This window comes from Cynocephalus volans, chromosome 6, assembly GCF_027409185.1.
Source record: "Cynocephalus volans isolate mCynVol1 chromosome 6, mCynVol1.pri, whole genome shotgun sequence".
Lineage (NCBI taxonomy): Eukaryota > Metazoa > Chordata > Mammalia > Dermoptera > Cynocephalidae > Cynocephalus > Cynocephalus volans.
This window is the reverse complement of record NC_084465.1, coordinates 154880969-154904847: the sequence shown is the minus strand read 5'-3', so window position 1 is coordinate 154904847 and position 23879 is coordinate 154880969. Positions and strand designations below refer to the sequence as shown.

Genomic DNA, 23879 nt, shown 5'->3' with positions numbered 1-23879 from the left:
CAACATACGAATTTGGGGGACACAACATTCAGACTAACAGCCTTCTAGCTGGCCCCGCTGTACAGGCTCAGGGGCGGATTGTAAAGTTGAGGCAGGGCACAGGGCTGGGGAAGCACAGGTTCTGCCTCCTCCTGGGAACTGTTCAGCTACAAAAGGACCCCAGGACAGACAGCAGCCAGGTGGTGAGGACAGGAGTAGCAGCAGGAGCCCCAAGGTGTGACCGAGATGATGCCCGCCCTTGACTGAGGCCCACACATACCAGGGCATGGGCCAAATCCCCTTCAAACACGACTTGCTTCCCATTCCTAAAACCTAAGGGGCTCCTGACAACAGCCCTGGATGTGGAGGAGTCAGGGGACTAGTGAGTAGTGGGTCCAGGGCTCCTACCTTTGCTCCCCATGTTTTCCCTCAGGGCCTGATGTGTGTGCTGAGCTGGACAGCAAAGACATGGTGGGTGCATGTGAGGATAGCACCAATGAGGACCTGCATGGCATGATGTTCTGGAAGCTTCTGGGCTTGAGGACCGTGGTATGCAGCTACACACCACAACATCTCAATCTAGCAAAGTTCTAAGCCTTTCTCTATGTAGAGACCCACCTGGGAATAAGAGGGGCAGCAGCCAGGTGAAGCATCACCAAGAGTTAACTTCCTTCACACTTCACAAAGGTACAGGGGCAGGTGGGACATGGATGCTGCCCACGTGGGACAGGGGAGGAAAGGTGCAGAGGAGCATCTGCGGGCTGACCAGTGAGCTCCAAGGGTGGATGGACAGGAGAAACCGACACATGGCCTCCTTCCTCACCCAGCGGAGAGCCAGGCCACCGTGTCTCTGGACAGCTTTGCCCCACCTCCACTTTTGCTGGGCCACCCGTACCCCATGACCACAGCTTTGCATGTGGGGGCCAAACCCTGTTAGTCAAGGACCTCACACGGGTCCTGGGGGAGGAATCAGATCTCAGAACCTAGAGAAGGCGGCGATAGTCTGGCACCAGTGGACCTTGGAGCCTGGCATCTCTCGGATCCTTCGTTCCTCACTGGCCTGTATCCACTTAGCAGCGCGGACTTGAGAACAAAAGAAGACAGCCCCAGAGCGTTTCCCAGCAAGACTGCCTTTATTCACATTTATATACAAACCCCCTTTACATACAAAGCCCCAACATGCTGCCCCCGCACCTAGGCCAGTCCTCTCCCCCACCCTGACCCCTATCCAGGCCCCGCCCCCTCCCCACCCTAACCCACATCTGGGTCTCACCCGCCAACCCCCATTCCCCGCTCCGTGTCCTGCCTTCCCCACCCTACCCATGGCTGAGCACCAGCTGGGTCAGTACTGGGTGTGGGGGCTTGGGCTTCAGGATGCAGTGAGGGTCAAATCCTATCCAGAGGGGCTGGCACCTGAGTGGCCAGCCCATGGCCCCTACTGGCTGCAGTGCTGCTTCCTCCTCCCGGAGACCAATGGGTCGCCCCTCCTTTTTTGAGGATGTGAGGGTCGAGCCAGCCCCAGAGCTGGGACAGGGCTCAGGGACAGTCCCCAGGGCAGCAGGCTGTGCTGCGAGGTCAGGTGAAAGTCCAGGCTGGGGAGGTCCTCCTCCTCCTCACTGGAGCCGACTGCTGGGCCCCACACTGGCCTGACAGAATAGGCTCCCCTGAGACTCGGGGAGGAGGATCTGTGGCCCTGGGGAGGGGAGCTGGGCCTAGTGGCCCTCAGCCTGGGTGACTTCTGATGGCCTGGCCAGAGGGCAGACTCCTTGGGCCTGGGCAGGTTGGCATTGGCTTGGCTCCGCCGTCGAGGGTCATGGGAAGCCAGCTGTGTTTGGCAGGTTTCTGCATTAACCCCTACTTTGGGGCCATGATCACCTCTCTCTGCTCCTTGCAAAGCCGCAGTCTTAGAATTTGAGTCCTGTTGGGATGCGCCATGACCTGGGGCGGCCCCCACACCTCCTGCCTGATTCGGGGCCAGGAGGCGCTTCTCCAACAGCTGCGGAGAGCAAAGTGGCACTCACTGGCTCTGCCCTAGGTGTGATTAGGGGCTGGCATGGTGGTGGAGACCCTGCATTTGAGCAGGAGGTGGGCAGGTGGGAGGACACTTGGTTTGGTGTCAGAGGCAGGGACTGTGGCTGTGCCGTGCCCTGCTGGGCCTCCTTCCAGCTTTGCCCCCTGCCCTCCCTCTCTGGCCCTGTCCTCTCCTTCCTGCTCTTCTGCACCTGCTCCTCCCACCCAGGGCAGCTCCCTTCTGGAGGACGTGCACCCCCAGCAGGGTAACAGCAGACAAAATCATGTGAGCATCAAGAGCAGGGGTCACGCTTTTCCCCTGGTCTACCTGGTGTCCTTCCCTCCCCTGGGTGACCTGGTGTCCCTCCCTCCCCTGAGTGACTTGGTGTTCCTCCCTCTCTTGGGTGTTCCTGCCTCCCCTGTGTTACCTGTGCTAGGGAGAGTCCTTTTTCCTGCTCGAGCTCCTCGGTTAAATCCAAGGGGTCCAAGTTTGGGTCTGGGGAAAGCAAATTGGCCAGGAGGAAAGGGGCGTGAGTGTCTTTGGCAGGGAGTAAACTGCAGCCAGGGGAACCTTGAGGAGAAGCAGAAAGCAATGCCCATCTCTCCTGTCCACACAGCAGGGTTGTCTTAACTCATGGCCACCAGCAGCTACACACACACACACACACACACACACACACACACATCCACCACCCCCCCCCACCGTCCCCCACCACCCCCTACCCCCGGTAGCTGAGGAATGAATAGGGCTGAATTCCATGGGGCAGGGACTGCCATTTCCCAGAAAACCTCCCCACACTAGGGCTCCAGGTGAGCCCACCTTGGTGATGAAATCTTCCTGGGAGCAAAGCGTGTTAATGTAGCTCAGAAGATCTGGGTCTGGGTCAATCCTGTCCTCCTCCAGCAGCTGCTCGATGTCATCATCCTCGCAATTTGCATAAGGCCCCAGCAATGCCTCCATGATGTGCACATACTCCTGGACAGCTTCCAGCGGGATCTCCTTGGGCACCTTAGCCTGGGGTGGCCACTGGGGTCTGGATGATGGCGGGTGAGTGGATGGTGCCCTGCGGCCAGCCTTCCTGAGAGCATGCCCTAGGACAGGAGGGAGGATGGGTGCATGGCTGGGCTGCAGCAGCCACCTCCAGCAACCCTAGGGAAGGGCAGGACTGGGGGACATGAAATGGGTCCAGTCTGGAGATGGGTCATCCGAGACTGAGTTACCTGGAAAGATTCTGGAGTCACTGAGACTCTGGGTCCTCTCCCTGCCCAGCCCTGCTTCCTGGGAAGACTGTATATTGGGTGCTGGACAGCTGAGGCAGATAGCAGCTATGAGACTACTGGACCAGGTCGATACCTAGATCCTGACCCAGGGCAGTGGAGCCCCAGGCTCTGGCTGACTGTTCTCTGTGAAAGAGCATGTGCCACCCCTTGCAGGAAAAGGACAGGATGAGGGTATAAGGCCTCCCCAGGTCCTCTTAGGCCTTTGCATTATCTCCTGTGGGAATATGGTTGCCATACCTGGCAGTGGCACAATGTTAGGGGCTGGTGACTCTGGAGGAGCAAGCTTCGGGAGGCAGGTCCTGGAGCCCCTTCACACACTGCAGCTTCTGGAGCTGCATCTCCTCAGCTTCAAACTCCCATGAGCCTGGCGGGGAGAGGGAGAGCCATAGCCATGCTGAGAGGGAGGCCTGGCCGGGGATCAGGGAGGAAGTGCTTTGGGTGGGCTGGGCCCATCCCAGCGGGGAGCTGCTCCCAGAGCAGAGGCACAGTTGTAGGGATACACTAGCTCACCTACACCTGTAGGGCAGACAACATCCGGGGGACTTCCTGAAGCAAGGCCTGTGTGACCCAGGCATGGCTCTCAGGGGACCCTGCTCCTGTTCTTGCCCAGGGCCACTCAGAAGAGCTGACAGCCAGAAGCAAGGTCAGAGATGTGGTGGATTGCAAATGACATCAGGAATCTTGGGCTGATACTGTGAGCCCCTGACAACAGCCTGGGAGAGAAGGGCCCAGGAGATGTTGGAGGAAGTGGGAGCTAAGCTGAGGGGAGAGGGTGCATTTTCTCTGAGGGCGATTCGTGTTAATGGAGTGGATTGCTATGCAGCAAAGACAGGGAGGCCAGCGACGTGTCCTGGAGGTGTGTGAGGTGTTGGCTTCCTCTGCCCAAGCTCTTCTCCCCCAGTCCATTCTGGGATGGCAGGTGACCCATTTTCGGCCACTTTTCATGATGATGGGTGGTCCCACTTTTGTCAGTAATCACCAGCTTCCCTTCTGCAGGGTCCCCACAGCTGAGCTAATGCCCACTGGGCTGTGCTGGTTACTCTTCCCCGCCCTCATTTCAGCATCAGGGCAGGGGTAGACCTGAGACCCGGGCAGGGCAGAGCTTCCGGGGTGGGTAGGAGAGAGAAGCCTGAGCACCCAGGTGGATGGAGAGCTTCCCACGGGAGCCAGGGCCCCAGGGAGGGGCTGGATCTAGTGGATCCCCCTCCTCATGGCATTCCTGCTGATGAGCCCACCACACCAGCCCTGCCCAGCACCTGTCACCCACCCTTTGCCCGCCCCACAGCCCCTCAGGCCCCGCATCCCTGACTCACTTTGCTGCCATTTCATAATATATCATGCAGTCATAGTTGCTTGTGCCCTGCCATTCCTGCATGGCCCGCCTCACTCCCTCCTCCAGGCTCATGGTGGGCTTCAGCCGGGCCAGGGATCAAAGCACTGGGCTGTAAGCCCTTGGAGTCAGTCACAGTGCACGTGCCCACCTTCCATCCCTGCTGACCGGCCCCACACCATGCCCCACCACATCACACCTGTCCCGCCACCTGTTTCTGTCCTCCTCCTCCTCCTCAGCCTCCAGGACACCCACCATATGTCAACATCAGCACCAAGGGACCGTTTGGCCTCTCTGACTTCCCATTTAGTATTCAGTATTATTGTGTTATGGACTGAATGTGTGTGTCCCCAAAATTCCCATGTTATAGCCCTAACTTCCAATGTCATAGTATTTGGAGGTGGGGCCTTTGGGGATCATCAGGTTTAGATTAGATAATTAGGAGCCCCCATGATGGGATTCATGCCCCTATGAGAAGAGGAAAAGACACCAGAACTCCCTGTGATGTGAGGACACAGCCATCAAAAGCCAGGAGGAAAGCCCTTGCCAGGAACTGAATCTGCTGGGACTTCACCTGGAACTTTCACTTCCTGAACTGGGATACATGAAAGTCTTTTGTCTAAACTACCCGGCCTATGGAGTTTTGTTATGGCAGCCTGAGCTGACCGAGATACTGCCTAGAATGACCAGGAAGGGGGGGTTAAAAGGCAGGTTCCAGGGCCCCAGGTGTAAGCATTTAACCAGCTCCTGGTGACTCTCTAGAGAGGCAGCCATTGGGGACACAGCCTCAGAGTCCCTGAGCGTGAAGAGCAGGAGCGTGGATTCAGAACCAAAGGAGACTGGTGCCTGTGCTAATCGTGCAAGGCCTAGGCTGCTCCATTTAGGAACTCAGAACAGCCCAGGGCACCTGGGACTTTGCTCCAAGGGGGAACTCAGACTGCTCAGGATGTGGGAGTCACTGAAATCGTTGGGGACAAGGATTTGAGGACCCCTTAGCTTATACCCTGGGTGTGGCTTCCACTGGAGAAGAGCCAGTGTGGGAGCAAGGCAGACACGCAGCCATGTCTCATGTCCCATGGACTAGGACATTTGCTCCCCATGGTGGCCAGAACCACGAGGGCCTGCAGGTGAAAGGAGACAGGTGTTGGGGAGGTAAAGAGAAACGCTCCTGGCCACAGATGTCACTGCCTCCCATCACCATGGACCCTGGTCCTGGTCTCCTGGGCCCACAGTCCCCTCACTCCCAGTAGTGGGACATGTGGCTTTAGGAGATTTTTCCTGTTCTAGGTTGACTGTTCTTAATGATGACATTAATAATAACAACAACAACAACAACAGTGAGGGACAGCACATGCCAGAGGTTCTGCTAAGCATATCATACATGAGTCAAACAATCTCCCCGTCCTTTGAATGAAGTGGAATTGTCTCCCTGTCTAGGAGACATTCAGGGATAAAGATGCCAACTCTGCCCAGGATCCAAACCCATTGATGGGGGCCCAAGCAGGTCCCAACGTGTGGCTTGACCACCTTGCTCTCCTGACTAGAATTTTCCACAACAATGAGGGGGGACGTGTGTAAGGTTCCCTCTGTGGCATCTGCCTTCTCCCCCCGCCCTCCATGTGATGTCCCGAGGCCATCCACACTCAGGTCCTTTGCTGGGCGTGAAAGTTCATGGGGAGGAATCACGGGTAGAGGCAGATATCTAAATCCAAGTTGTGGCTCATGTCACACCAGAAACTCACTCTGGCCTTTATCTTCTGCAAATATTATAGTAGTTACTAAAAAATAAGATTGGTGGACTCACAGGGTGTTGGGGATCAATTGACCTAAGGCTTATGAATGTATGTCACGTACTGGGGTAGGACGTTAATTAAATTGTTGAAAATGCATGTGCTGTCTCCCGTCCGACCTTCCTACAAGTTCCCCTAAATAGCCTGCCCTCCTCGTCCATCCCTCGTTCCCCTTCATGTGGGAGTGGTGGGATCAGCTCCATCCCCCCAAGGAGGGCACTCACATGAGGAAGCTGGAAAGAGCTTCAGCATCAGGACTCCGGGGCAGGTGCCCGCGGGCCAGGGACTTGAAGTGCTGCCAGCGTCGGAAGTTCTTGTACACACTCCTGGGGTTACAGGAGTCCTCTGGCGAGGCCTTGGCCTGGGAGAGGGCCGGGCCACCCTCCCCACAAGCCCCATGTGGCCGTGGCCTGGCACTCCCTGGGACCATGATGGAAGCCATCTGGGCAGCTGGAGGGTGGGCAAGAGTGGCGTGGTCTGGGAACCAGTCCCTCTCGCCAGCCCACGTGCCCCCAGTGGATGCAGCAGGAATCACAGTCCCCACAGCAGATGCTGCCAACAGCAGGGGAGCAGGACACTGAGCACCCCCGCCGAGGTCCCCTGGAGCACTCCAGTTGAGAGGGGTCTGAGCCAGGATAGTGGTCTAAGTGTGAGAGGGCTCTGCTGGAGCCCCTTCTGTTCTAACTAGGACAGTGATGTTGAATGCCCCATGGCCAGCAGCTCCCACCACTTGAGGCATCCTGGGGAAAGCAGACAGCACCAGGAGGTTACCAGGAGGGAACACTGATGTTAGGAGGGTAGGTGGGGGCTGCTTTGAGGGGGGCCTGGGTACTGGGCTGGAAGCAGGTGGGGGAAATAGCAGACCAGTGAACGGAGGGTTCAGGGCCACATTGGGCGCCAGCACTGCAGATGCTGTAGGGACAAAGGAGAGGACTGAATGAGCAGTTGACAAAGCCACCAGGATGGAGGCTCTCCCTTCCCTGAGAGTCACTGGGAATCAGAGTGAGGCATTGCAGCAGGTGAAGGACATAAGGACGGGGAATTGTGCAGTTTGTCCCCAAGTGAATTTAATGCTCTCCCTCATGTTGAGAATTATTATGCTAGAGAACTGGCTCCCCATACACCGAGACCTTCTGACCCCTGTCAGCCAAGAAGCAACACGTAAGCTTCCCCTGCCCCTGAGAGCCTCCCCGGGGTGTCCCTGGCACATGACCTGCCAGCCTCGTGGTCTTCCCCCTAGACGTGAGTCGGATGGACTCTGCTTTGGAGCACAATGCCCCTCAGTGTGCGCACCCCACAAAGGTCACCTTCTCCAGTGCCAGTTGCAGGCACCCACATGGTCTATGTGAAGCCAGCAGATTCACAAGGTTATGAGTCCTCCTTCTCAGTGCTCCTTTTTCCTGATGCTCCTCTTAAATCCCTCATAACTCAAACAAATACTCTTGAACAAAATCTGTCCCCAAACTAGCTCCCAGGAGCCCTGAAGATTCCCCCATAATGTAGCAGCCCAGTACCACCCACAGCAAATGCCAAACGGGCCAAGTTCTGGCCACAGTTGTCCCCGTGGACAGTGGTTCGTGCCATCACTGAGGAAGCTCTGTTCTCAGGAGGTGGTCTGTGAGGTAGATGTTGAATTCCCTGAGATCCTGTCACTGCACAGCCAGAGAGGGCTGCAGAGGACTAGAAAGGCCAGGAAGTGGTGAGCGCTGTGGCTGCCAGGGGAGGTTTGCAGAGATTTGAATAGCTGCTGGTTAGAGTTGGCTGCTGGTAATGGAGACCTTCTGTGATCCTTCTCTTTTGAGCTCCCAAGAGTGGCCCACAATGACCCGTGAAGAACCAGGCATGAGCCAGGTGGGAAAAAGTTGGCTGGATGCATCCCTGTTTGCTAGGACTTCGGGCTGACCCTACTTAGTCAAGGAGAGCAAGGTTCATAGGAGATGGTCCTAATTAATCAGGACATATGTCCTGACTTTGAATAATAGTAGTAGTAATAATACTAGAAGATCTTCTTCCTAATGGTGTGCTGCTCTGCTTCCTCTCTCAAAAAGGAAACCAGCCTTTCAGAACCTTCCACTGTAAACCCAACAGCACACCTCATCTGTCCCCTGTTCATGAAGTACTAGACATGGAGTATGAGCAAAGTCTTCATCTCCACATGAAATGAAGGGCAGAGGACAGGTCATGAGACGGTGGAAGATGAATGGGTCTGAAGACCTGAGCGTCCCCCAAAGGGACAGCAATTCAGAACAGCTCCGGGAAGAGCAAGCCCTATCTTGTTTGTTCACCAGGGACAGGGCAGCCGGTAACTGCAAAGACAACAGTCATCTGGACTGAATGAGAAGCCATCTCTGGGAGGAAATGAGCCAAGACTGGACTGGTGCCATTAGAGACACCTCCAGCCTCACTGATGGAGGGGATATTTCACTGTAGTCTTGGTCAGAGATAACTGTTCCACTGAACAGTTTTCTGGCTGAGACCATTTCTCCCCAGTGCTCCTCTAAAATCTAGAATACTCCAGTTTGTATCCCTCAGAACAGTATCATAGCACAAGCTCCAGGTGTCTGAAGAAAGGACGCAGGACTCAGGCTTTCTTCTTGGGGCACAACCATGACACAATCCACTACTACCGTCAAACACACGTTGACCTGTGTTGACTTACAAACACAAGTCACCTGTTTCCCTTATGGAAAGAATCAGTACAACTGCTCTGTCCTTTCTCATCACCTGGAAGTTTTCTCCTGAGGCATCTGGATCCACCTCTGAGAAGCCCCCTTCGCCCCCCAGTCAGGATGCCAGTGGCTTCCTCAGCCTCCCAGGTTCTTGGGGACGTGTTGTGCTCTCTCTTCCTCTATTTCCACCAGCTGTCCAGGACCAGTGTCACATTTGAATTCCCATGGATTTGAGGAGTGAAAGTGGTCTGATAACATGCCCCATACCTTACAGACTTAGCTCCCTTTGAAGCCATCCTCATAGGCTTGGGGACTGACCACAGCAGCATGGCAGTTTCCACACTGAGAAAAGCCAAGTGCAGGACCCAGAGAGCGAACTGTCAACAGCAGATACTCAGGGTGCAATTTTAAATGTCAACAGGCTTAGAATGTAGCTCTCCAGAATTCTGCAGTGGGGGAGGGGCGGGGGTAGTTGGGCTGGTGGGGGTGGGGAGACATGCCGTGCAGGGCTCTGGCAGGTGGGCAGGATTCTGAAGGTGCCTCACATTATGCAGTGGCAGCACAATGGGTGTCTACCTCTGAGGCAATTTTCAAATTGTTTCTCAGCACAAAGCTTTTACCTGATGTTCTATTTACTTCATTTCTTGATCAATAAACCTACTTTTGTGCCACTCAGCCCACCATGCTGTAGAGTGGCTACACTTTCTGAAGGTAGCTCAGAACATACAATCTGATAAATACAGGGATTGTTAGGTAGGTAAGGGGAATGAGTGTCTCAAAATAGGACTGGATTGTCTGAGCACATCCAGCGGGCTGGGTTGCTGTATGCACATCATTTTGTAGGAAGCAGTCCTCGCATGGTCAGCTACTGTCCATTGCTGGGATCCCTACAGACTCCAGTGGATCAGCCTTGCTTACAATCCGCTTTACTGGAAAGCCATGAAAACCCATGACAGACAGCTGTGGAGCCTACATGTCCAAGAGCAGAAATCCCATCATTTTGTTTGTGAGTATTATGTTGTGGTTAAGTGTTTAATTTTTGTGTATTCAGGATATGCTCCGTGGTTATGTGTGTTTGGTTTTTGTAATCTTCAGGAAATGTGTCTAAGTATTTCAGTGTGTGAGGGCAGATGTATAATTGTTTGGGGTGACTGGTAGGATGAATATTGCAGTTGCAGGGTGGGATTTGTATGATTCTGTATTCTGGAAGATGGTAGAGTTGTGCTACAAATACTGTGAGAGTATTTGGAATCTGTGATTATGTATTTGCAGGTAGTGTGGGGATATAGGTATATTTGGGGATATAGAATGGCATGTTTGCATATTTGTAGTGTGCTAGGTAATTATGGGTATATTGGGGGGCATGTGAAGAGTCACGTGTATTGAGTTTGTGTATCCAAGGGGCACGGCAGTTTTGATGAATATTTTTGAGCAGTACGTGCTTGTAGTTTTCAATAGGGTTATATATTCTGGGAATTGAGTATGTGTATCTGTTAGAGAATTTGGGTTTTCTGTTTATACAGGGGAGTGGGAAAACTATTTATTTGTATTAGAGCTATGTGATATGGTTCTTTGTTAGTGTCTGTGGATGTGGGAGCCGGTTCATACTGGATTGAGATAATTTGAGATTTGGGCATGGTTTTATGTGTATTTATAAATGGTATGCTGGAGATACTTCTGTGTGTCTTGGGTGTATATGCTGGTTTACGTGTATATCCATCAGCAGATGAATGAATTATGTTTATTCATACTGTACGGGAGGGCTGGCCAGTTAGTTGATTAGAGAGCAGCTTGTAACGCGAAGGTCAAACATTTGGATCCCTGTACTGGTCAGCTGCAAAAAAAAAAAAAAAAATAGTGTATGGGATTGCGAGTTTAATAGAACCATAGTCAGGTCTGTTTGTCCGATGTGCAGTGGGAATAATGGAAGTTTTAATTATTAGGTCAAGTAATGGAGATCAGGTGGCTAAAGCCCAGAAAAACCATGTACTCCTCGAGGACTGGCATGCAGGGGTTTTTATAAGAAAAGGGTCAGGGTTGGGGATGGGGCTGTGCAGATAACTGACGGGCAGATCTGATTGGATGAATCTTGAGGACAAGGAAGCAGCTTTTGGTTCTTTGTTGTCATTCTTCCAGCTCTTATCAATCTCTTTCCTTGTGACAGTTTATGTCCACTCAGCACATTCCAAGGGATGGGAAAGCTCTGGTTTTTGTCTTATAAAGACATCTTGCAGGTATATGTAGAGACAATGTCTCTTATCCCAAGAACTTAGTGACTGTTTTATGAGCCTTCTTATCACTTAGGTAACATCCCATCCTACCCAGCTGCCTCCTTTCACTCCCTTCCTCAATTGGTGGCTGTAAATCCTAACTCTCTAATCAGAGAGTCCTGTTCCCAGAGCCTAAATCAGCATTAGCTTGAGGGACCAAGGCCACAGCTCACTTTTATTAAACTTTGGGGGGCTTTGTCCCAATGGGGTACCCCCTCGGTCTCATGAGGAATATTTGAGGTGCATTTCTTTGGAGAATGCCAGGGTGTTTCTACAGGTGTTTTGGAATATTTGGAAGATGAGATGGGGAGGTTGTGTTCTGAACATATGAGATACAGTGTTTTGGGGGAATGTGTGTATTCAGGGACTCGGAATATATGCCTGTGTGTGTTTGTCCATAGGTGTGTGAGAGGTGTGTGTGTGTCTATTGGAGAAGGATTGTTGGTGTTTTTGTGTTTTGTGTGTTTGTATCTGAGCATGCAAGGTGTGTAGTTTGTGTGTGTGTACAAGGGGTGTGTGAGTATATCAAGACTTTCAGGAGTCCCCATGTCTGTTCTGGAATGTAATACTTGCAGAATTTGATGTTCCTTGAATGGGTGGTTTCAGTGTTTGTGAGGTGGACTTCCGTGTATTTTGCTAAGTATAGGTTGTTTGTGGCTGTGTGTTTATTTGAGTTTATGGGGCTTATGTGTTTTGTATTCTGAGAGACGTCGGAGTTTCAGAGTCTGTATTTGGAAACAGGCTGTGTAGGTTGTGTGTGCATTCAGGAATTGTAGAGTATGTAAGTTGTGTGTGGGGATTTTTGGGGAGGAGTGGTGCGTGAGACAACTATTTGTATACTTGGCAGTTTTCGACAGCCTGTGCGTACAGGGTTTTGACTGTGTTTGTATGGGCAGTATGTTTGTTGTACATGTTTGTATTCAGGCACTTGATGTGTGTTTGTATATAGTTGTAGGAATGGCATGCAAGCATTCACAGTGAGTAGACTTTTGTCTATAAAAATGTATGTAGTAAGAAGTGGTCTGTCTGTGAGCTCAGGATGCAGGTCGCAGTTGAATGTGTTCAGGGTATGTGAAAGTGTATGTTCTGTAGATACACAGTGGTTTTGCTTGCATGTTTGGGGTGGGAATTGTGGATTCTACTTGGGGTGCAGGTGGATTGTGTGCACATATTGAAATGTAAGGACGTGAGTGTGCTGGAGCTGTCTTGTACCAGCTTCAAGTAGCTGATTGTGTACATCTCTTCCCAGTTCTGTGTCCAGTGACATCAGGTTGGTAGCTTGGCATCAGTCTTTCTGGGATATTTATATCAAGTAAACACCACAAATCAAGGCCTTTACGCCTCTTCCAGGAAAGCATTTTATGAAGCATTTCCCAGCACATCCCTGGGGGGGGGTGTGTGGGGGTGTGTGGGGGTGTGTCTTTGTCTTTGTCTTTGTCTTTACCCTGGTTATTTGGGTCACTGCGTTGCTCCTAACCAGCCAAAGAATCTCCATAAATGTTGGTGATTTCTGGCCTCCTCATGCAGATCGATTCAGAGGTGTTTGTATCACCAGTTATCAATCAACCTATCTCCATGGAAACCTGAGGCTTCAGGGTGAGGCGGGGCCCCAGCAGGTCCCTAGTCCTGAGAGCAGTCTTTGGTTTCTGTGTTAGGAGCCATGTCTCAAGTAGGCAGTGATCAAAAAGAGGGAGTCAAAGGCATGTCCTATCTCCTTCTTTCTCCTGGGCAAGCCAGAAATAAGTGTCTGCCACATTATTCTGAAAGTCTGCACAGCAGATGAGCACTCAGACTGAGTAACCCAAAGCAGCTCCTGCTCTGTTGTTTGGAATTTGTATTCTAGGGTCTTCTGGGGACAAGGGCCTACATCAGCTTTGCGGTGGGAGGTGTTGGACAAAGGTCTGTGGTCTCCCTGGAGCTGGGCTGTAATTCGAGGGGCAAAGTGACAAGTAGGCAGTCAGTGGGGGACAGCACGACCTTAGAACCCGGGCCTGGGAAGAGCAGGTCCAAGGAAGCCTGAATTTACATGGGCTCGGGTCCTGGGACAAAAGCTAGATACCGAGTGTGGGGAGCCAGCCTCGCTACAGCCTCAGGTGAGGTGGGGGAAGCCTCCACATGTGCTCCTGTTGAGGTACACCGAGCTGCAGGTGGAAGTCTCAGCCACACCTGCACAGGGATGCATGTCCAGGCCTGGTGTAGTGGGTGGAGAAGGTGGTAATTAGGAGGAACTGGGTCTGTGTTTCTTCAACACCCTGGAGGTCAACCTTAGGTCACATGAGGGTGGGCTTCGCAGCTACAGGTAGGCTCTCGACCCTAAAGAGAGGATTTGCTTTCCCATGATGGGTCTCATCTCCTGGTTCCGGGTCCCCTGGCAGGGAGATGCTGGCTCAGTGGGAGCGGGAGAAGTCTGGTGGGGGCTTGGGTCAGTGAAGCCACAAGGACAGAGGTGAGGAGGCTCTGCTGAGGGGAGAGGGGCCGAGACCTGCAGAGATGGGGGAGGGCCACTGCACGAAGTGCATCTCAGCTTCATGTTTCTCTGGTAGGTGATCCAACTTCTCTATTCTCTACTCCGTATTCAGCTAAAAACTCACCAGAGGGAGCCTCTATATCCAGGTGGCCTGAAGCTGATTCCACAGCTGCCTCTGCCTCCCTCAACCCATCCATGGATTTCTGGGCCTTGCTCTTTATGGTGAGTGGCCTTCTGGCTTTTTCTTCCTCATGTGAATCCTCCTGCCAATAAAAAGTGCTGACATCATTTCTGGAATGTTCCAGTAACTGCTTCCCTGTAGTACAGATGGATCTCAGTGGCTCTTATGGCCTTCCACATGCTATCCTGATATAATGTCAGTATGTTGTGCTAATTGTGTTGTGTTTTGTTAGCAGAATGGAGCTTTTATATTTCAAACCATATTTTTAAAAAATGTACTATAATGTATCCTTTTGGGAATTTTTGTTTTGTTATAAGATAGGAGGTCGTGGATCTTGAGTCTTAGCAGAGAGAAGCAGGCATATCTAAGTGTCTTGAATCAGCACTGAACATCTCCCACCCAGGCTGCAGGAATGGAAATTCCTGGAATGGCTGAGGTGGACTGAGCTGGGTGTTCTGGAGTCAACATTTTTTGAGGGGTTGTATGTCATGGGACATCCCCTGCATCTGCCTTCTCTTTTTGGGCAGAAGAAACTCTCAGCAGTGTACCGAGTAGCCCCTGTGGCCAGGCCCTTAGAAGTCCCCGAATGCTGTGTTCTCCAGAGGTTGATGGGAAGAAGGATCTGTATCCATCTCAGTCCGTACTGGATTGTGGGGCCCACCTATATGACACAGTGGTGGGTCTGAGGACACCCAGAGGTGATGACGTGGTCACTGAGGAGCTGCCCCTACAAAGGAGACCATTCTGATGTCTGCTGGAGGAGCCTGAGGTCAACGTAGGGGGCTGTGGTCAGAGGGTGTTGTGGACTGAATGTCCCTTCAAAACTCATTGAAACTTAATCCCACTGGAACAGTGTTAAGAAGGTGGGAAATTCAATTAATGGTATTTGAAAGTTGAACCTTTTCAGAGGTGATTAGATCGTGAGGACTGTGCTTCATGGATTAATCCACTGGTGGTTTAATGAGTGATAATGGGCATAGTTCTGATGGCTTTAAAAGGAGAGCAAGTGAGGAGGTTAGTTCTCCCCTGCTCACCCCATTTGCCATGTGATATCGTGTGTTGAGGTGGAGAGTCACCAGCAAGAAAAGGGCCCTGTGGTCACAGGGCCAGAGGGAGGAGGCTCAGCATGGAAGAATACCAGGAAGGCAGAAGGGGCTCAAGAGGACATCAAGAACAGAGCAGGGAGAGGCTAGGGTAGGAATGGAGCCTAAGGCTGTCTTGGACTCTGCAGGAAGAGATCCTGGTAGTAAATCAGGGGTCATGAAGTTTCCTACCCACAACAGGAGTTATTTCTCCTCCCCTTGCCCAGGCTCACCTCATGCAGCTGAAAGTAACAGGGAACACCAAGGGAATGTCAGCTTGGGGCTCAGAGGTCCAGGTCCTTCCCACAATCCAACTCTTTAGACATGCATCCTTTGAGCAACACATATGTCGGTGGTGTCCCCAGATTAGAATTGGGGTTTTTAAGAAAGCCCAGGGCTTTTTCTCCAGGAATACCCCAGAAACCTAATCAGATGTGGGGACAGATGTGGCTGGTGCTAACCCAGGGCAGAGAAGCCCAGGCTCACCACAGGAAGCAGCAGCGAGAGGTGGCATATCCTCCCAGGGAGGAGACTGCTGCCCGTGCTGAGAGTGGGAACTGGAACATGCCTGGGGGGGTGATCCTCCCCGTGGGGACCCCTGAGTGTTGGGAGAGCTTCCTCTCCAGAGGAGGTAACCAAGGTGTCGCTCCTGTATAAAGTGCCTTCTCTGCACTCAGCACCTCTCCAAGGGCTGGGAGGTTCTTCCAGGGACAGCTGGGTGAGGCGACCAGTACAGTCTCTGGATCCAGACTGCAAAATCCCAGAGACCCCAGGGTAGGCTCTGTGACCTTGGGCAAGTAGCTTAACCTCTCTGAGGCTCAGCTCCCTCATCTGTAGAATGGGGGGTAATAGGCTAACTCTCTAGGGTTGTGAAGATTAGAGTGAATTTGTGTAAAGTGCTTGGAGCATTGAATGGTGTGCTCTGAGTTCTCATCATAAATGTTAGCTAGTCTGATGATGAGTCTGTATGGGACACACACCTGCCCCTGTCCCTAACACAGCCCCCCTCCCGTCTGCACTCAGGGCAGCAGTACTCTTCAGATGGTCCAGGGGGCATGGTCTCCCTGCCCTTCCTCCTAAACCCCCCCCCATCTCTGCCTCACTGCAACATTATTGCTTTAAACCTCCGTCTCCTGCAGGGTTTCGACCTTGGGGACAGGAGCAGACCTATTCACCTAGAATCCTCCAGAGCACTCATCCTGGTGTCTGCACCAAGGAGGCCATGAAGAATGAAGGAACAGATATGGGGAGAACATGGTTTTAACTCTCCCCATAGTATGAATGCAATAACCTGCTATTGAATAAAATCTGCCTCTGAGTCTTCATCTCATCATGGCATAAATGACCCCAGTTCCTCACCTTGCTTTGCCCTGCCCTGCACCATGTGACTTGACACAGCCTCCTTCCCACTCTGACTCTGGGTAGGGCATGGGACCTGCCTTGGGGTCTTCCTCTTGCTGTTCTGCCCATCCACAGGAGGACACAGTCAGGCTAGCCTGCTGGAGGATGTGGGACCTGGGAGAGCCACATGTCCCAGTCATGTGAGTGAGACCAGCATTGAGCAGAAGGACCATCCAGCAGAGCTGAGCCAAAATCACTGACCCTTAGATGCTCAATGTAAGTACATGCCTGTGGTTTTAATCCATTGAATTTTGCAGTTGTCTGTTTATCTACAGCATTGCTGTATTAGAGAACTGGTAGACCTGAAAGCAACCGTGTACTGTATGCCAAGACTGCAGATATCTCATCAGGAGGAAACCACAGCAGTAGGAACAATTTTATATGAGAGAATGTACTCTCTCCTTTGCACTGCTCCTCAAATATGTATTCGTGTACTCTCACTTCTTTCTGCAGAGCCATCTTCCTTTAATCTATTTGCTGACTGAACATCTTCAAAAAATGTGTAAGTGTGTGTATCATTAATACGTTTATTTGTTCATTGTTTCTTTCAATCAGGTGTAATATCCATAGGAGGGGTGCTCTTTTTCCATGTTTGTTGGTGCTTGATAAATAATCAGTCATTGAATGAAGCAATCAAGGAATTTTGTCTCAGGTTGGATTCCCTGCAGTTCAGTCTCTGAGACTGATTTTTTCATGAGCATAATTTTTTCTTTTAAAAAAAGTGAGAAAGAGGGAGCATAATCAAGCTGAGGGAGAAGTAAAACTATGACCCAGGCCCCAAAACAGTCTTATCTGACTGCATGTGCCACAGCAGCTCTGGAGTGTCTCAGTAGGACTGTCCTCAGTTAGCTGCTTTTTTACCTGCTTCTATTAGCCACTGCATATGAAGCCTCCCCAGAAAAAGGTGAGGAGTCGGCAGGGGTGCTCTGTATAGCTGAAGCAGCCACTAAAGGCCTGACAGCCAAGGGTGTCTTCCAGCAGCAGTCCAGCAATTGGTAAAACCAGTACCTCACTGAGGAGGGATCTCGGTGGCAGATGTCAGTATCCACTGCAGGCTGCCCTGTTGAACTTGAACCCATTTCTTCATTTGCATTCTGAGGGTGGAAGAGAAATGCACGTGTGAGTGTTCAGGGTTGTGGGAATTGTGTGTGTGTGTTCAGGGTAAGTGTGTCTGTGTGTGTATAAACTTGGAGTTTGTATGTGTGAATTTCGGGGGTATCTATTAGGGAGTTTCAAAGCCGCCATATATGCTTGTGTGGGGTTCGAGTTTTGTGTATATTGCATGAGGGTTCTTGTGGGTTGTGTGTGTACTAGAGTTTGAGCAGTTTGTGGGAGTATTCGGAGTATTTGTAGGGAGTGTGTATGTGTATTTGAGGGGTATGAGATTATGTGAAGTACAGTTTGAATTCTGGTGGAACAGGGCATGTGTGAATTGCTAACTTGTGCAGGTTTTATGCACCTGTTTGAGAAGGCTGGAGTGTCTAATAGATGCATTTAGGGATTGGAGGTTGGTGTTTCTGTGTGTGTATTTGGGTCACAGAAGATTGTAGATGTGTGTATTTATAACTAATGTTGAGGGTGCATATTTGGGAAGTTTTAAGGGTGTGTGTGGGTGTGCCTGTGTGCACTATAGTGGTTTTCTGTGTTTTGATGTGTGGGGCATGCATCCATCAGGACATGTCAGGTTATCAGATGTAACAGATAATTCTGTATCTTTGTGACTTCCAACCAGAAGGGTTTGTTTCTCACTCACTTTATATATCCTCCACTGGTTGGTTTTAGATCACTCCCTGGTCGTCCTCACCTCAGACCCAGATGAACACACTTGAGTTCAACAGGGTGGGAAGGTGTAATCTCCCAGACGGAGACACCACAGAGAGCAAATATTCTTCACTGTGCTCTGTCTACCACATTGTGTATGTATTTTCAGAGCATGTTCCCTTGCTGTGTGTCTGTTTCACTGAGGAGTATGAGGTTATGAGGGAGTGTTTAGGTGCGTAAAGGCTGCAGTGTGAGAAAGGCCACATTGTTTGATGTGGGATGTCTTATACTAACACATTCTGGGGCTTTATGTCTGTTTTTAGGGTGAAGGATTGTGTGTCTGTATTCTGTGTTACATATATGTTTTATACATTTAAGATATGTATTTAACATGTGGGTAGGTTGCATATGTATTCAGTGGTGTTGGAAATGTGTTTTTAGGGGAGTATGGGTGAGTTTTTAGTATATTACAGAAGTATCCTGGGTTTGGGGTTTATTCTTGAGTTGCTGGATAGTTATGTGTGCATATATGAATAGTGTGTGTATGTGTATTTGGGTGGTGGGGGTGGTGTGTGTATGTTGAGTGTACTGTGAGATACTGTAGATACATGTGCATGCATTTGAAAAGATAAGTAATGTTATATTTTTTACTGCGTTGTGTGTTGTATCTGATGTATTCAGAGTAGAGGGGTTTTGTGTATGCTTGTGGTGTCTAGGTCTAAGAATTTAGGTGTACATTTTTGGTGTGTATAACTTTGGGGAGAATGGGGTGGCTGGTGCTGAGTTATGTGTATATCATGTGGGAATGTGGACAGATTGTGTACAGTTTCTCAAGATGGAGGCTTGTGCATGTTTGGGAGTATGAGGCTGTTGTGTGTGTATTTGTGTCTATGAGTATATTATGGGTGTGTGTATTCAGACAAATGGTTGCTTGAGCTTGTGTAATCTCAAGGGCGTGAATGTTCTCAGGAAATATAGAGGCTATATGTCCATTCTAGAACTGTGGGTGTATGATCTGTGATTCTGTTGGGGGAGTGTAGGACAATTTCATCTACATGTGGGTTTGGGAGATTTGGATGATGTATTTTTAGGAACCTTGTATATATTTGGGATGTATACATGTGGGTAGCGTGGGTGAGTGTATTTGTAAGTAGTTGTGTTAGGGTGCTTTGGGATGAAAGTATACACACATAGTTTATGGTGTGATGGGTTTTAGGGGTGTATATTAAGGGGAGCGTTTCATCATGAAAGGGTGTTGAATTTTGTCAAATGCATTTTCTGCAACAATTGAGGTGGTCATATTTTTTTTCCTTTATTCTATTATTGTGGTATATTATATTGAATGATTTCAAAAAGTTCATGAAAAAATAGAATTAAAATATAATAGGACTCTTTCCGTGAACTTTTTGAAGTACCCTCGTATGTGGAACCATCCTTTCATTGTAGGAATAAATCCCATTTGGTCATGGTGATAATCCTTTTAATGTGCTGTTGAATTTGGTTTGCTAGTATTTTATTAAGAACCTTTACATCAACGTTGATATGGGATGTTGTCTGTAGTTTTCTTGCAGTGTCTTTGTCTGGCTTTGATATCAGGGTAATGCTATCCTATAGAATGAGATTGGAAGTGTTCACTCCTCTTCAATTTGTTGCAAGAGTTTGGAAGAGAAGGATTGATGTTAATTTTTCTTTAAAGTTTTGATAGGATTCACCAGTAAAGTCATCTAGTCCTGGGCTTTCTTTGTTTGGAAAGTTTTGATTATTGATTTAATCATCTTACTAGTTATAGGTCTTTTCAGATTTTCTACTTCCTCGTGATTCAGTCTTGGTGGTTGTGTTTTTCTAGTGTTTTGTCTGTCTCATCTAGGTTATCTAATTTTTTGGCATACAGTTGTTCATAGTTCTCTCTTATAATCCTTTTTATTTCTGTAAATAAGAGCAGCAGTAATATTCCCCTTTTCATTTTAGATTTTAATTGAGTCTTCTCTTTTGTCTTAGGCAGTCTAGCTATAGGCGTGTTAATTTTACTGTTCTTTTCAAAGAGCCAATGCTTGGTTTTGTTGTTCTTTTATGTTGTTTTTCTATTCTCTATTTTATTCTATTCTGTTTATTTCTGTTCTCTATTTATTGCCTTAACCTTTATTATAACCTACCTTCTGCTAGCTTTGAGTTTAGTTGATTTTTGTAGTGACGTATTTTCATTCCCTTCTCATTTACTTTTTTGTACATTCTACAGATATTACTTTTGTGGTTACCATAGGGATTACATATAACAATCTATTTAAAATTCATATAAGCCTAATTCCAATTGCATTTAAAAATTCTACTTTTTTTACAGCTCCATCCCCCACTTCATGTTATTGATGTTACAAATTATATCTTTATATATGTTGTACCATTAGCATACCCTTGTTTTTGTATGTTTTTGTCTTTTTAATCCTACAGAAGAATAAAAAGTGAAGTTATAAACCAAAATGCTGAAATACTGATTTTTACATTTATCCATATATTTACCTTTTACAGGAGATCTTTATATGTTCACACAGCTTCTAGGTACTGTCTAGCATTGTTTCATTTCCATTTGAAGAACTCCCTTTACATTTCTTGTAGGACAGGTCTAGTGGTGATGAGCTCCCTCAGCTTTTGTTAATATTTTAATTTCTCCCTCAATTTGAAGGACAATTTTGTTAGATACAGAATTTTTTGGTTGATTTTTTTTTCTTTCAGCATTTTAATCATATCATCCCACTAAGTTCTGCTGAGTCTCCTAAATTGGGTGTGTGTCTTATAGTCACAGCATGTCTCGATTCACCATGTTTAGGTGTGTAACCGCCCTATGTGGCTCACGCTGCATGTTGGATGGTGCAGGCCAGACCAGGTAGAGACATACTCCCTCCCTGCCCTTCTACTCCCACACCTGCTAACCTGTTATAGGAAGTGGCTGGCTGGAATCCCAGGGCTGCTTGTACTCACCAGCTGAGAGACCTTGGGACAGAGCTCAGTCTGGGCCCATGGCCTCCTCTCTTGAAAAAATGGAGATGAGGGCAGTTGTGAGAACTAATTAATACACCTGCAGGAGTTAGGATAGGACATGACCTGGAGGAGAGCTCAAAATACACAAGCCCTTGTGCTCCTCACTGCCTACAATGATGCTTGAGTTTCTCCCATTCTAAAATAAGTTTCCCCTAAAACTCATTTTCCTCCATCTGTAGACGCAGCTCCTTTGGTTCCTGTGCAAACCTCCCCAGGGTCACGTTATTCCTGTTTTCCTCACTTTGGCACCTCTAGTTCTTATCTCTGCTCCCTGCAAAAAACTTCACTCTCCTCTGTCTCCTGCAACTGCAATAGGTCTTTTTTTTTAAAAATACTTAATTGACACATAACAATTATACATATCTACAGGGTACCATGTGATGTTTTAATACACATATACATTGTTAACTACCTTGATGTGAACATTATACATATTCATCACATCAAATATTTATCATTTCTTTATGGTAGGGACATTCAAAATCCTCTCTTCTGGCTATTTTGAGATATACCTTATTGTTGAATGCAGCCACCCTGCTGTGTGAAAGGACAGCAGTTTAAAGTTAGAGTTAGGTCCTAAATGGTATTCTGGGGGGCAAGAAGGGCAGCAAGAGGTTTTGAGGGCAGAAGAATGGTGGTGGAGGTGGTCGTGGGGATGTGGGGAAGCAGCTTGGAGTTGGCACAGCTGTCCCCTGGGCAAGGAGAGGGGTGGCTCACATTCATCTAGCTGGAGAGGATTCCGACAAAGAGGTAGCGGGTTGGAAAAGAGCTTTGAAAAAACTGTAACGTGGTTCCTTTTTCCCCAGGCAGACACCCTGATGCTGAGTATATTCAGTACACCTTTCCAGGAGTGGGTGAATTTGGAGATCATTTCTGACTATACCCAGTGAGGGGTGAAAGCCTGTTAGGACTGTGGAAGTGTTCTCTGTGTCTGTGGGCTACTCCTCCCACCTTGCAGCAGAGGGAATGTGCAGACAGGTTAGCAACACTGATCCCTGGAGCAGGTGAGGGGCTGACCCGAGACCTGCAACAGAGCTGTTGTTATCTCTGAGATTGCCAGACAATGTAGCAACGATGGAGGGACCAGATTTCCTGCCAATACACTCAAGATGGAACACCAGAGAAGGCTTATCAGGGAGGCATTACAGTCATCCCCCAATCTGTGGGGGATTGGTTCCAGGACCCTTCCTCCCCCACCACCATGGATACCAAAATCTGAAGATGCTCAAGTCCCTGATATAAAATGGTGCAGTATTTGCATATAACCTATGCATATCCTCCTGCATACTTTAAATCGTTTCTAAATTACTTATAATACTAGTATAATGTAAATGCTATATAAATTGTTGTTATACTGTATCGTTTATGGGCCAACGACAGTGGAAAAGTCTGTACTTGTTTAGGACAGATGCAGCCATCCATTTTTTCCCCCAGTATTTTTGATCCACAGTTGGTTGAATCCATAGATGCGGAACCCACGGATATGGAGGTATATGGATATGGACTGTGTATGGAATCATGTGTCTGTCCTCTCAGCAGCTCTCATAAATGCTTTCTTGCCCTACTACTTCTCAAGTTTTTTCAAAGCTGTTCCTTTTGGAATTTAAAGTTTTCAGCTCAGCATAGACATTGGTGGGAATAATTTCTTTGTTTTTCTTTTCTTTCTTTCTTTCTTTATTTATTTTATTAATATTTTTTTACATTCTGTAAGGATGTTGCAGAGGAGTTTGGAGGGCGGTGGAGAGAAGAAAGGGGAAGGAAATGGGATGGAAGAAGGAGGGAGGAGGAATATGGAAACAGACAACAGCCAGACCATGTATAAAAAACGGCCCTGACCCACAGCCTGCAACCACCTGCCCAGGAAGCCAACCCATCTTCTCAGTCACCAGCCCAGGAGGCCACCTGCTCTGTGTCAGACCTGCAGGAAGTCAGACTGCTGTCTCTAGTGACAATCCAGGAAGCCAGACAACAACCCCTGTAATGATCAGCCTCAAACAACCAGGACTTGATTAGTAACTCACAGCTTCCCTAATCTTCATTCCTCTTCCAACTCAGGAGCAGCCACAGACAGCCATGTGCTCCCCTAGCCAGCCACATGGGAAGCCTCACTTTTGGTCAGCGCCCCGGCTTCCACAGGCCCACAGCCCCCACTGGGGCTCCCCTGGACCATCTCTTTTTCCACAATGAAGCTTTCCTGCTCCTTGACCTGCATGCACAGCTCTGCTGAGTGCAGGTGACAGTGGCCATCTCCATTGCTGTAGCAGGCTCTGAGTAGCAGCCTTTGCTTTTCTCATTTGGGTGGTCTTCATCTATTTCCACACAATTTTAGGGGCGGGGGTGGACCCATGGTGAACATCCAGGGACAGCAGCCTTCTTTCCCCTCTGCTGAGTGACTTGAAGCACTGGCCAAGGTGAGACTCCACTCCACATGTGGCAGAGTGCCAGTGCTGGGAGGAGCAGAAGGAAGGGTACTTTGGGCTGACAGGTTTGTCATCGCTGACTCAAACTCCTCCTCCCACCTGTTACTTTCCTATAACCAGGAAATGGACCAAACTGCCACACGCGTTTGCATGATCTGGCTGAGCTTAAGGCCTTGGCCAGTCAAGAATTACCAGAATGTGCCCC

General features: G+C 49.2%; 1 pseudogene; it reads right to left on the bottom strand.

Annotated features, from left to right (window-relative positions):
• Positions 1-1414: 1414 nt before the first annotated feature.
• LOC134381093 (NUT family member 2D-like) lies at positions 1415-23466 on the bottom strand (annotated as a pseudogene).
• Positions 23467-23879: the final 413 nt, after the last annotated feature.